Source organism: Staurois parvus, unplaced genomic scaffold, assembly GCF_062004578.1.
Source record: "Staurois parvus isolate SC_StPar_1 unplaced genomic scaffold, SC_StPar_1.0 ptg000322l, whole genome shotgun sequence".
In the NCBI taxonomy this organism is placed as follows: Eukaryota; Metazoa; Chordata; class Amphibia; order Anura; family Ranidae; genus Staurois; species Staurois parvus.
Window position 1 is genome coordinate 228,679 of NW_028318118.1, and position 12,558 is coordinate 241,236.

Sequence of the window (12,558 nt, forward strand, 5' to 3'; positions counted from 1 at the left end):
AGTAAATATAAATGCATATTAATAGACTGTGGTGGAAATATTTGAGTGTAAGCTCCTCTGGTGCAGGGTTCTCTATGCAGCACTGCAGATATCAAAGTGTATAATACACACACACACAGTGCTCAGCATTAATAAGTACACCGCTTTTGAAAAGTAAGATTTTATCTCAAAACACAAGAACAATTTCCAATGTTTTGAGAAAACCGAGGTTTTTAGAACATTTGTTTGGTTCATTACATGAAAGTAATGTTAATAATAGAACTTAAATTACAAAATCTTCAGTTTTACTCAAATTAGTTGATGCAAAAATGAATACACCCCACAACAAAAAGAACTACATCTAGTATTTTGTATGACCTCCATGATTTGTAAGGTGTAAGGACGGCACCAAGTCTTCTAGGCATGGAATGAACAAGTTGGTGACATATTGCAACATCGATCTTTTTCCAATCTTCAAGAACAACCTCTTCTGGAGCCTGAATGCTGGATGGAGAGTGATGCTCAACTTGTCTCTTCAGAATTCCCCATAGGTGTTCGATTCTGTTCAGATCAGGAGACATGCTTGGCCACCGAGTCACTTTCACCCTGTTCTTCTTCAGAAATGCAACAGTGGCCTTAGATGTGTGTTTTGGATCATTGTCATGTTGGAAAAGTGCATGACCAACCAAGGGCACAGAGTGATGGTAGCATCGTCTCTTTCAATATAGAGCAGTACATCTGTGAATTCATGAAACCATCAATGAAATGCAGCTCCCTGACACCAGCAGCACTAATGCAGCCCAACAGAAGGACACTGCCACCACCATGTTTCACAGTATGCACCATGCATTTTTCTTTTAACTCCTCACCTTTGCATTGCCGTACAGTTTTGAACCCATCAGTTCAAAAAACATTTATCTTGGTCTTATCACTCCAGAGTACAGAGTCCCAGTAGGCATCTTCTTTGTCAGCATGGGCCCTGGCAAATTCTAGGCAGGCTTTTTTGTGCATTGACTTTAGGAGAGGTTTCCTTCGTGGACGACACCCATGCATGCCATTCCTCTGCAGTGTACGCCGTATTGTGGTACGAGAAACAATCACCCCAGTTTGGCTTTCTACTTTAGCTAACTGCAGTGAGCTTGCATGGCAATTTTCTTCAATCCTTCTCATCAGAAGACGCTGCTGTCGAGGTGTTAATTTCCATGGATGGCCTGGATGTCCTCTGTGAGATGGTTGCAGTTCCATCCATGTATCCCTTTTGCTACAATATTGAAAAGTAAAGCTTTGCTGATCTTCATCTTTCTTGTGCAAAGAAATTATTTCCTTTCTCAGGCCTTGTGAAATTTCTCTTTCATGTGGTGCCATTGCTGACAACATGAAATGGGCGGGGTTTTCTTTGTTAAGTAACGCCCTTTTATAATCAACTGTTTGCTGGACACCTGTTTAATGAATTAGGCTCACCTGTAGTTGAATTCTTGGTAATTAGGATTTTGTTGTCTAAAATTTAGCTTTGCTCCTAAGACGTTCATTGGGGTGTATTAATTTTTGCAACATGGTCTTGAATGAATTTGTTAGGAAAGATACTTTTTTGTGTGTGCAAATTAACAAATCTTGTTTGCAATTTATTTATTTGTGCACACAGCCAGTATATTTATGTTAATAACACTGTCCTATGGAATATCTTACAGTTATAGAAAGGTTGTAAATAAAACCATAAAAAATAACTTTCACGATTTTCATGTTTTCATTGCTCACATACCTTTTGAGTCACAGCCCTGAAACAAGTATCCACTGAGTGAAGTGACAACTCCTACTCTGGCTGTTTGTTCCCATTCAGTGACTCAGATAGAAGCAAAGCATTGGCATGACAGCTGGCAACAGAGCTGTGACACCCATAAAGCCAACAGAGGCGACACTCATGGAGGTATGTGGGGGGAAGAGCGGGGTGGCACTGAGGCTGGTATGTCCATACCCGTATGTATGCTCAGCCCTCATGCAGCACGGTGTCATTGGTTTTTGTACTGGAATGAACTGTCTACAGCATAATGACCAATGATGCTGTGTGGCCCGTGCTGCCTTTATCATAGCAACCAATGCATCCTATCCCGGATTCTGCAGAACTGTCCTGGGATTTCAACAAAATCCTGCCAGCCTGGGCTGTATTCTGTACTTCTGTTGAGTGTCATGCGGGCGGCTGCTGCAGGTCCCTTACATGGTGTGTGTGGACACAGACTGCACCGGAACTCGCTTGTGGAGCTACTGAGGGGTGGTGCACGGCAGGACTGGATGGCATCATAGCTGCTCCGGTGGCCTGGCTCTGTTCAGCAAGCCTGGAAAGGTTGGTACTCAATCTTTGAGGAATAAGTAGAAAGCAGCTGAATATGTACAGGGGGGCAATGTACACTATATTGTCAAAAGTATTGGGACATCCCTCCAAATCATTGGATTCAGGTGTTCCAATCACCTCCATGGCCACAGGTATATAACATCAAGCCCCTAGGCATGCAGACTGCTTCTACACACATTTATGAAAGAATGGGTCGCTCTCAGGAGCTCAGTGACTCCAAGTGTGGTACCGTGATAGGTTGCCCCCTGTGCAATACAAACAGGGCGGGGTCAGCGCATGCTGAAGCGCACAGTGCGCAGAAGTCGCCAACTGTGTGCAGAGTCAATAGTAAAGACCTCCAAACTTCATGTGGCCTTCAGATTAGCACAACAACAGTGTGCAGAGAACTTCACGGAATGGGTTTCCATGCAGGGGCGGACTGACCATTTGGAAACTCGGGTCAGTAGGGGGCCCCATGAGATGCCCCTGGTACCTTTTTCATACGCTTTTTTGAGTTTGGGCAAGGACACAGGGGCCCCATGATCCCCTATTGCCCAGGGACCCCATGAGTTGTCAGTCCGCCCCTGTTTCCATGGCCGAGCAGTTGCATCTAAGCCTTACATCACCAAGTGCAATGCAAAGCGTCGGATGCCGTGGTGTAAAGCACACCGCCACTGGACTCTAGAGCAGTGGACACGTGTTCTCTGGAGTGACGAATCACGCTTCTCTGTCTGGCAATCCGATGGACATGTCTGGGTTGGCGGTTGACAGGAGAACGGTACTTGCCTGACTGCATTGTGCCAAGTGTAAAGTTTGGCAGAGGGGGGATTATGGTGTGGGGTTGTTCTTCAGGGGTTGGGCTTGGCCCCCTAGTTCCAGTGAAGCAAACTCTTAAGGCGTCAGCATACCAAGACATTTTGGACAATTTCATGCTCCCAAAGTTGTGGAAACAGTTTGGGGATGGCCCCTTCCTGTTCCAACATGGCTGCACACCAGTGCACAAAGCAAGATCCATAAAGACATGGATGAGGAGTTTGGGGTGGAGGAACTTGACTGGCCTGCACAGAGTCCTGACCTCAACCCCACAGAACACCTTTGGGATGAATTAGAGCGGAGACTGTGAGCCAGGCCTCCTCCCCTGACATCAGTGTCTGACCTCACAAATGCACTTCTGGAAGAATGGTCCAACCTTCCCATAGACACCCTCCTAAACCTTGTGGATGGCCTTCCCAGAAGAGTTGAAGCTGTTATAGCTGCAAAGGGGCGGGGCCAACTCAATATTGAGCCCTATGGACTAAGACTGGGGGGCCATTAAAGTTCATGTGTGTGTAAAGGCCGGCCGACCAATACTTTCAGCAATATATTGTATATAGGGGAGACAGTGTATATGGCAAGGGGTACAGTGTGTACAGGAGGGACTGTGTACAGGGAGGGGGACAGTATGTGCAGGGAGAGGGCAATGTGTACAGGAGGGACTGTGTACAGGGAGGGGGACAGTATGTGCAAGGAGAGGGCAATGTGTACAGGAGGGACAGTTTGTACAGCAAGGGGGGCAGTGTGTCTGGAGGGGGGGGCAGTGTGTGCAGTGAGTGAATTAAATTGCCAGATGGTTCCTTTTTCCCTATACTATCCCTTATTCTCAAGTTCAAAAGTTGGGAAGCATGCCAATGACGCCAAGTGGCCTGGTCCTCCAGCTTTATAGCAACCGAAAACCTGCAGCCTGGGCCTTCAGAATCCTGGCAACCAAAGATGCTGTGTCGCCCAGGCTGCCAGCATCTTAGCAACCATATACACTGTGTGGCTGTGGCCGCTAACATCTTGGCAACCAACAGGGAGAGGGGTTGTGGCGACAAAAATGGCCGCCTTAAGCAGCATGGCTCTGTAATCTCTCTCTTTACAGGTTATCCAAAAAAACATTGAATTCTTGGAACCGAAACCCCCAGCAGACCCTCCAAAGGGCCTCCATTCCTCACCATTTCTCCTGCCAATGGCGGCTCATTTGTCCTTCTATTTGATCAGGCAGAAGCGTTTCCCACACAATGACGAATCTTCCCCTGACATTCAGCAGCACAGAATATTCTGTTTTTCCACCGTCAGGCGGGACAGGGGCTGTGGCGGTGAGTGTCCTGGCCCTCCACCAACCTCAGTGCTTTATGACTCAAGAAGTCCTGAATGAGGTGTGTGTGAGGCCGATGAGCAACGCAAACACAACCCTGCCGAACCGCCCATTTCATTTTTATGAATGACATGTCAGTGCACAGCAAGGACGGGTGTGTAAGTGTGTGTAAGTGTGTGTGTGTGTAAGTGTGTGTGTGTGTGTAAGTGTGTGTATGTGTAAGTGTGTGGTGGGGGAGGGGGGGTAGTGATTGACACTTGGCACCTTTTCATTTCATTTCTATAAGTTCCGCCGCAGGTAACAAATTATCTGTCATTAAAAGTAATATGAACGGTTTTACTCACAGAGCAAACTGACATATATGTGTATGACGCCACCATTACCTGCCAATCTAGGACTGGTGAGACAAGCAGGAGCACAGGCTATGCGATCTTTCATTATCTGTAACATTTTAGGGCCAGTTCACACCACATGCACTCCAGTGTGGTTTTTTTTTCTGCATCAATTGTAGGCTACATGCAGGGACGGACTGACAACTCATGGGGCCCCCGGACAATAGGGGATCATGGGGCCCCTGTGTCCTTGCCCAAACTCAAAAAAGCCTATGAAAAAGGTACCAGGGGCATCTCATGGGGCCTACTGACCCCGGGCCCTCGGGCAGCTCCCGAGTTTCCAAATGGTCAGTCCGCCCCTGGCTACATGGCTTCCAATGGCATAGTTCACACCAGTGCGGTCAGTTCCAGTGCTTTCTGGTCCCAGAAAAAAACAAGTAGAACATGCTGCATTTTTTCTGCACTGACCTGTACTGGAATGCAGTAAAATGTATCAAAAACGCACCAAAAAATGCACTGGAATGCACATGTCCTTAGCTCTGATGAAGAAGGGACTCCTATCGAAACGCAACAGCCCGCCTCGTGTTTAGACTTGCGCTGGTCTCTGACTGTTTAAGTCTCGCTAAGGACTTTACACACTTGTTTTACATCTCTGTTTGTGAGTATATTTTCAAATTCAATAAAATCATATTTTGCTGAGGAAATGCGCAAGGTTGGTGCGTTTTTTTGTTTGGCTTTACAGTATTGGTCGGGCTTCCCCAGCCTTGTTTAGAGCCGCACAACCTTTGATGCCTTGGTGGTGAATTTCTTCAAGTTCCGTGTCCATCTATCCATCCTTGTTCTGGGTCCATCTATCCATCCTTGTTCTGGGTCCATCTATCCATCCTTGTTCTGGGTCCATCTATCCACCCTTGTTCTGGGTCATAGAGCGCAGGAGGTGTTGTTTTTTTGTATACATATGTCCTTATTTATATTGAAGAAAAAGAGAGGGGAGAAAAAGAACCGGAACGCATCAAAATCACACTGGAAAAACGTATCAAAAAGGAGCAAGCAAAAACATATCCAGATTGCGTTTCTATGGTGTGAACCGGCCCCAAAAGCAGAACACCACAAAAAATATCACAATAAAAATGAACAGTCCATAAAACAACAAAACCAGCTTTTGCTACAACATTCACCTTCAAATCAGAGCTCTCCCTAGCAGTACTCTTTTCTGCCCCTAGATGTCCTCGCCAGCACCATTCCACTTCTTCTGTGTCCTGGCCCCGCCCCCAGCTTGTGACTGCACAGTGAAAAGATAAGCAGCACAGTGCTGCTCATTCTCTGTCACCCTGCTCTCTCCTCCTGCTAGCATGCTTCTTGGCTTCAAACAAACTGATTGACTCCTTGGCTCCTTGTGCAGCTTCTACCGCTCATACTCCAGCCCTGCTGTACAAGGACTGCAAGAGGCTTTAATTGTCACATTCCAGTACTTACACTTCCTGCATTTAAAAAATACATTAAATTATATAAGGATAATTACAGAGCTAAATTAAAGCGGTATTAAACCCCAAAGAAAATATTATATTGCAGCTTTCCTATTCTTAGATCTGATGGCTGCATTTGTTTTCTTTTATAGACTTTCTTTCCTTTATTTTCACCTGGTGATCCAGTCAGTAAGTCTGTTGTTTTTTCAACAGAACAGGCCCTCCTGCAAATGTCATGGCAGGGGTACTTACAATGATTTATGTGTGTAAAACCTTTATCACAAAATGAAAAAACTGCTGTAACTGCTTATGAGCTGGAGTTCAGCTTCAACGTGTTAGTGTATTTAAATCTGCTAGTACGTCTAACACTCCACTCCCTCCGGAAGGACAATGCTGCTGTCCAAAGGTTCTCCCTGTGCTCCTTCCTCCAGAGTGGGAGCCCTCTAATACAGGAGGTGTGTTACTGGCCAGGTCATCAGGTGAAAAAAAGCCTAAAAAAAGAAAAACAAATGCAGCCGGCATATCTAATGATTGGTAAGCTGCAATATATTACATTTTCAGTTTTGGGTTTAATGCCGCTTCAATTGGTGTCTTTTATATCTGCCTAGAGTTCAGCTACAAAGGATTTTTTTCCCTCTGTTTTTACCTGGTGACCTGACTAGTAACATACCTCCTGACTCCAATCTGGATGAAGGAACATAGGGAGCACATTGGACATCAACATTGTCAGTCTTGGGGAAGGGGATTGAGAGATGTAGTAGCCCGGAAGTACTAGGGTTGCTGGTTTGAAGCCCAGCCATGGCACCACCTGCCTGGAGTCTGCATGTTCTCCCTGTGCCTGCGTGGGTTTCCTCCCACACTCCAAAGACATGCTGGCAGGTGAATTGGCTCCTGTCTAAATTGTCCCTAGTATGTGTATGTATGAATGTGAGTTAGGCACCTTAGATTGTACGCCCCTTGAGGGTTAGGGACTGATGTGAATGCACAATATATATATGTAAAGTGCTGTGTAAATGGACGGCGCTATATAAGTACCTGAAATAAATAAATAAAATAAATTTAGATACAAATTGCAGCCAAACTCCACCTCACACTCTATGAGCAGTTACTGCAAACAGTTTTGTTTTTCCTTTTGGGATACAGGTTTTACATAAATTACAGCTGACCATTGTAAGCGCCCCAGTGGTAAATGGTTTGTCTCATCCCTGTAACTGATACATCCTGCTGTAGAGCTTGTTCTTTTGAAGAACAACAGACTTACTGGCTGGATCACCAGGTGAAAAATAATGAACCGAAAGCCTAAAAAAGAAAACTAATGCAGCCATCACATCCAAGAATCGGTAAGCTGCAATATGTTTGCTTTTATATATGTAAATATGTTTAAACCCAATCTCTAAAATCTCACAAATCTTACATTTAATTATAACGTAAAAAGTCCTTTGTCTATATTTGTAAATTTGAAACTTTCATTAAAATAATCCTTGGTGATCCTGTAATGAAGGTCCTTGTGCAGGCACTTCCTGTTCTAGGGTGACAACACGCCATCCCTATCTCTCCACTGTGCTCCTGTGTTGTCATCCCATCATATCAGTTTGAGACTACAAGTGGTCATGTCAACAAACATTACACAGAGATGGTCCATTGTCACCATCTAAAAACCTTCCCGAGAACTGCCATGCAGCCACCGGAAACAGGGGCGGACTGACAACTCATGGGCCCCCCGGGCAATAGGGGATAATTGGGCCCCTGTTTCCTTGCCCACACTCAAAGCACACCCAAAAAAGCCAATAAAAGGTACCAGGGGCATTTCATGGGGACCCCTACTGACCCCGGGCCCTCGGGCAGTGCCCGAGTTTCCAAATGGTCAGTCCGCCCCTGACCGGAAATAGCTGCAAAGAGGCTGCAGGAGATCAGCAGCACTGAGATGCAACAAAGGATGAAAAAAGACACAAACTGTATTCTATTTTTAAAAAATAAATATTTATAATACACAGTATACTCTGTCATTCGGAGTTTCCATTGATGTTACACAATCAATAAAGAATAATGTTTGTTTATGCAAAAGGTAGATGCAACTCATTTCCTCCATAAGAACTGATTGATGTGACTGTCATGTGCAGATTATGGTTCAGTGGATGTCACGGGTTTATACATTAGCACCCATTCTTATAGGCAGAGGAAGTGAGGTGTGCGTAGGAAAACATCCTCCCTCCCCAAACACACAGCTCTGCATTCTTTATTTTAGATCCGTTAGAGTCCCAGAGATGTCAAACTGGCAGCCCTTCAGCTGTTGCCAAACTACAAGTCCCATCATGCCTCTGCCTTTGGGAGTCATGCTTGTAACTGTCAATCTTGCAATGCCTCATGGGACTTGTAGTTTGGCAACAGCTGGCGGGCCGCCAGTTTGACACCTGTGCGTTAGGCCCCATGTACACGGGACACTTCTGAACGATGGAAACTGACTGCTGGAAAACGTAGGTCAAAAAAACATCTATTTAGCAGCGTTTGCATACCACGTTTATGTGCGTTTGCGTTTAGAAGAGTTTTTTAAGATAACCTCAGGAGATCTTCCAAAATGTCCAGAATGCACTGAAAAACAGTAAAAAAATCAACTATTTCAGACATTTTGAGAGAAATAGAGAGAGCAGAAGCAGAGGAAGCAGTATTTGTTGAGATTAGCAGTTTTTTTTTTGTGGTGTTTGGATGTGTTCCGGCTCATTTCTGTGCAGAAATTATTGCAGCAGTGTCCAACATATTTTCTTTCATGCGAAACCTCAAAGTATTGTGTGCCGGGTCCATTTGAGTACCGGGAAAATGCTTTGCATGCATTTTTCATGATGAAAAAAGGCTCTGGACAGCATCTGGAAATGGAAGAGTTAAAAAATTTTCAAACGCAAATGCCTATAAATGCGATTAGCTGTGTTTGCAAGCGTTCTGCGTTTGAAACGCTGATAAAATCTACTGCTGAAAGCAAGTTTTCTGCGTTCAAAAAAATGACTGCAAACTCAACTGCCTGTAAACAACGATGTGTACATGGAGACATAGGAAAACATTAGGGAGAGTACGGGGGCTGCTAAAAAAAAAAAAATGCAGAAAAGCTCCTGAACGTCAGTTGATCAGCTGCAGTGTACATGGAGCCTTAGACTCTGATTACAGATTTCAGATATGCGCTCATGAAGGTTATTAAAAATTTGAACTTGAAGGAAATTGGAGAAGATGAAGGTGAAACGATTTTTGTTGACTGGGATAACAAAAATCAGCCTTCTGCAAGGCAAGTCAACACATGTCAAGGGTTTTCAGAAAATGTACCTGCTTCTATCCTGGAGATACTGACACAATTTGAGTCACATCCATGAACTGAGTACACTGCATTGGCAGGACCTCTGCTGATATATGGCCAGAAGCAGGGGCGGACTGACCATTTGGAAACTAGGGCACTGCCCGAGGGCCCGGGGTCAGTAGGGGGCCCCATGAGATGCCCCTGGTACCTTTTTCATAGGCTTTTTTGAGTTTGGGCAAGGACACAGAGGCCCCATGATCCCCTATTGCCCGGGGGCCCCATGAGTTGTCAGTCCACCCCTGGCCAGAAGACAGATGAAAGGCTACCTACAGCACAGCTGAGCAATGCAGGGGATACCTGTGTTTTACCTTTAGGCTCTGTGCAGACTTTTAGGAAATGCAGCTAGCCAATCACATGAGCAGGAAGATGGGATAGCTGGGAGGATTGCGCATGGAGTACTCTTGCTATGGTTGCATGGAAGGGACATTTTAACCCCCCCCCCCCCCCCGAAAAATTTATTAAGCATTTTAACAGCAATAATGTGCAATTCCAGCCAAAACCATTGTTTTCTATGTTCTCCCTCCTGTAATCTGTACAGATCAGTGAAAATGGTGTGAAGGAGCCCTTCAAGATGGGACAGGTACAGACACAAACTGCTTTGCAGGCCGGCTGTCCTCTGAGCCTCAGAAATAACTATTAAAAGGATACTTGAACTAAAGCTGACCACACACTATACAACCCGATTGTACAATCTCCAATAACCACAGCAAGCATATTGCATCATTTTGGTAAATCTAAAGTTGATTGTACAGTCAGATTGTGATGTATATGGTGACCTTTAGAGAGATTCACAGCATTTCAGAAATTGCTAAGCACTTGCTGAAATTGCCAATTGCCTGACTGTCAGAGAAGTTCCCCTTTTTCCAAGTCAGTGTTTCAAGTGCTGAAACCATTGGATCAGTATGCTGACCAGGCAACGTGCATTTTCCACAGCAGGACAGTGAGTACAGCCTCTGTATTTAGAGTGTTACTAAACCCCGGACCATGCATTCACTATATCTGGTCTCCCCGGACCCTGCATTCACTATATCTGCTCTCCCCGGACCCTGCATTCACTATATCCGGTCTCCCCGGACCCTGCATTCACTATATCCGGTCTCCCCGGACCCTGCATTCACTATATCTGGTCTCCCCGGACCCTGCATTCACTATATCTGGTCTCCCCGGCCCCTGCATTCACTATATCTGGTCTCCCCGGCCCCTGCATTCACTATACCTGGTCTCCCCGGACTCTGCATTCACTATATCTGGTCTCCCCGGACCCCGCATTCGCTATATCCAGTCTCCCTGGACCCTGCATTCACTATATCTGGTCTCCCCGGACCCTGCATTCACTATATCTGGTCTCTCGGACCCTGCATTCACTATATCTGGTCTCCCCGGACCCTGCATTCACTATATCCGGTCTCCCCAGACTCTGCATTCACTATATCCGGTCTCCCCGGACCCTGCATTCACTATATCTGGTCTCCCAGGACCCTGCATTCACTATATCTGGTCTCCCCAGACCCTGCATTCACTATATCTGGTCTCCCCGGACCCTGCATTCACTATATCTGGTCTCCCCGGACCCTGCATTCACTATATCTGGTCTGCCCGGACCCTGCATTCACTATATCTGGTCTGCCCGGACCCTGCATTCACTATATCTGGTCTCCCGGACCCTGCATTCACTATATCTGGTCTCCCGGACCCTGCATTCACTATATCTGGTCTCCCCGGACCCTGCATTCACTATATCTGGTCTCCCCGGACCCTGCATTCACTATATCTGGTCTGCCCGGACCCTGCATTCACTATATCTGGTCTGCCCGGACCCTGCATTCACTATATCTGGTCTCCCGGACCCTGCATTCACTATATCTGGTCTCCCGGACCCCAGGGTGGGTGAAATGGTTAAAAAAAAAAAAAGTAAAATAGAAACTTTTTAAAAATTATGTTTTTTATTTTACATTTTTTTGATATTGTAGAAGCAGGAAGATTGGAAGGGTACAAAGTGTCAGGTTTGGGTAAAGGTTCCTTTAAATCATGACAGGTTTTCTTTAACAAGATAAATGCAGGAATGCCCATCTCTGTCTTTGGAAACCATAAAACAAGTTTTTTTTGTTGAGGTTAGAGCTCCCTTTTAATGATCAGTGGCAGTATATCAATTCCCCGACACATATCTCCCCCTAAAACCAAATCCTATCATGTGGCTCTTGGCCAACTCCTCAATCAACTCCTCTTCAAACATAAAAAAATGAATAAAGTGTCAGCTCCGTCCAGGAAATGTCTGAGAGCTGAATTGTAGTATTTATACAGAAAAATCGGAAACGGTCGCTGTGACTCACACACCACTCATTGACTATTTCGGCAGACTTTCACCTCTGTCTACAATTTATAGATGAGTAATTCTGGAAAACACACCAGTGACTCAAGATGGACTCAGAAAAAAGTCCCAGAGAGGCCGGAGGCTGGGCTGGGTCAGGCCAGGTACTTAGAGGACATGAGGAGGCAGTACAGTACCACTGCATGAGCTGTATAGCCCTGGTGCCCAATCTGCAGAGTGATGGCCACATGTGGCTTTTTGATACTTGCTGTGCGGCCCTTTGCAGAACCCAGCAATCAGTGGTGGAAGTGTTCATTTGTAAAGGGGCTAGAATGATGGCGAACTCTAGCAGTCTCATGTAGCATGGCCCTACACTTGGACTATCTCCTGTAGTGTGTCTTCAGTCTCCAACAACCCTGTCCGAGAGTCTTCAGTCATATACTGAATATTATGTGTGGCCCATAAGTTGAAGCCCTCTACACCTTCTAGGTTGCCAACTAATACCATGTAGGATGGCAATGCTGCCAATGGCATCCCATTATTGGTGGAATTTTCCATTGTGACCCTACAGCAAAGGTGCCCAACCTGAGGGCCTCATGTGTCCCTTTGGCACTGGATGTGTGGCTGTTGACAGACCCCAGCAGTCATTAGTGGAGGCTATAATGAAACTGGAAGCTGTTGTGATAGCAGA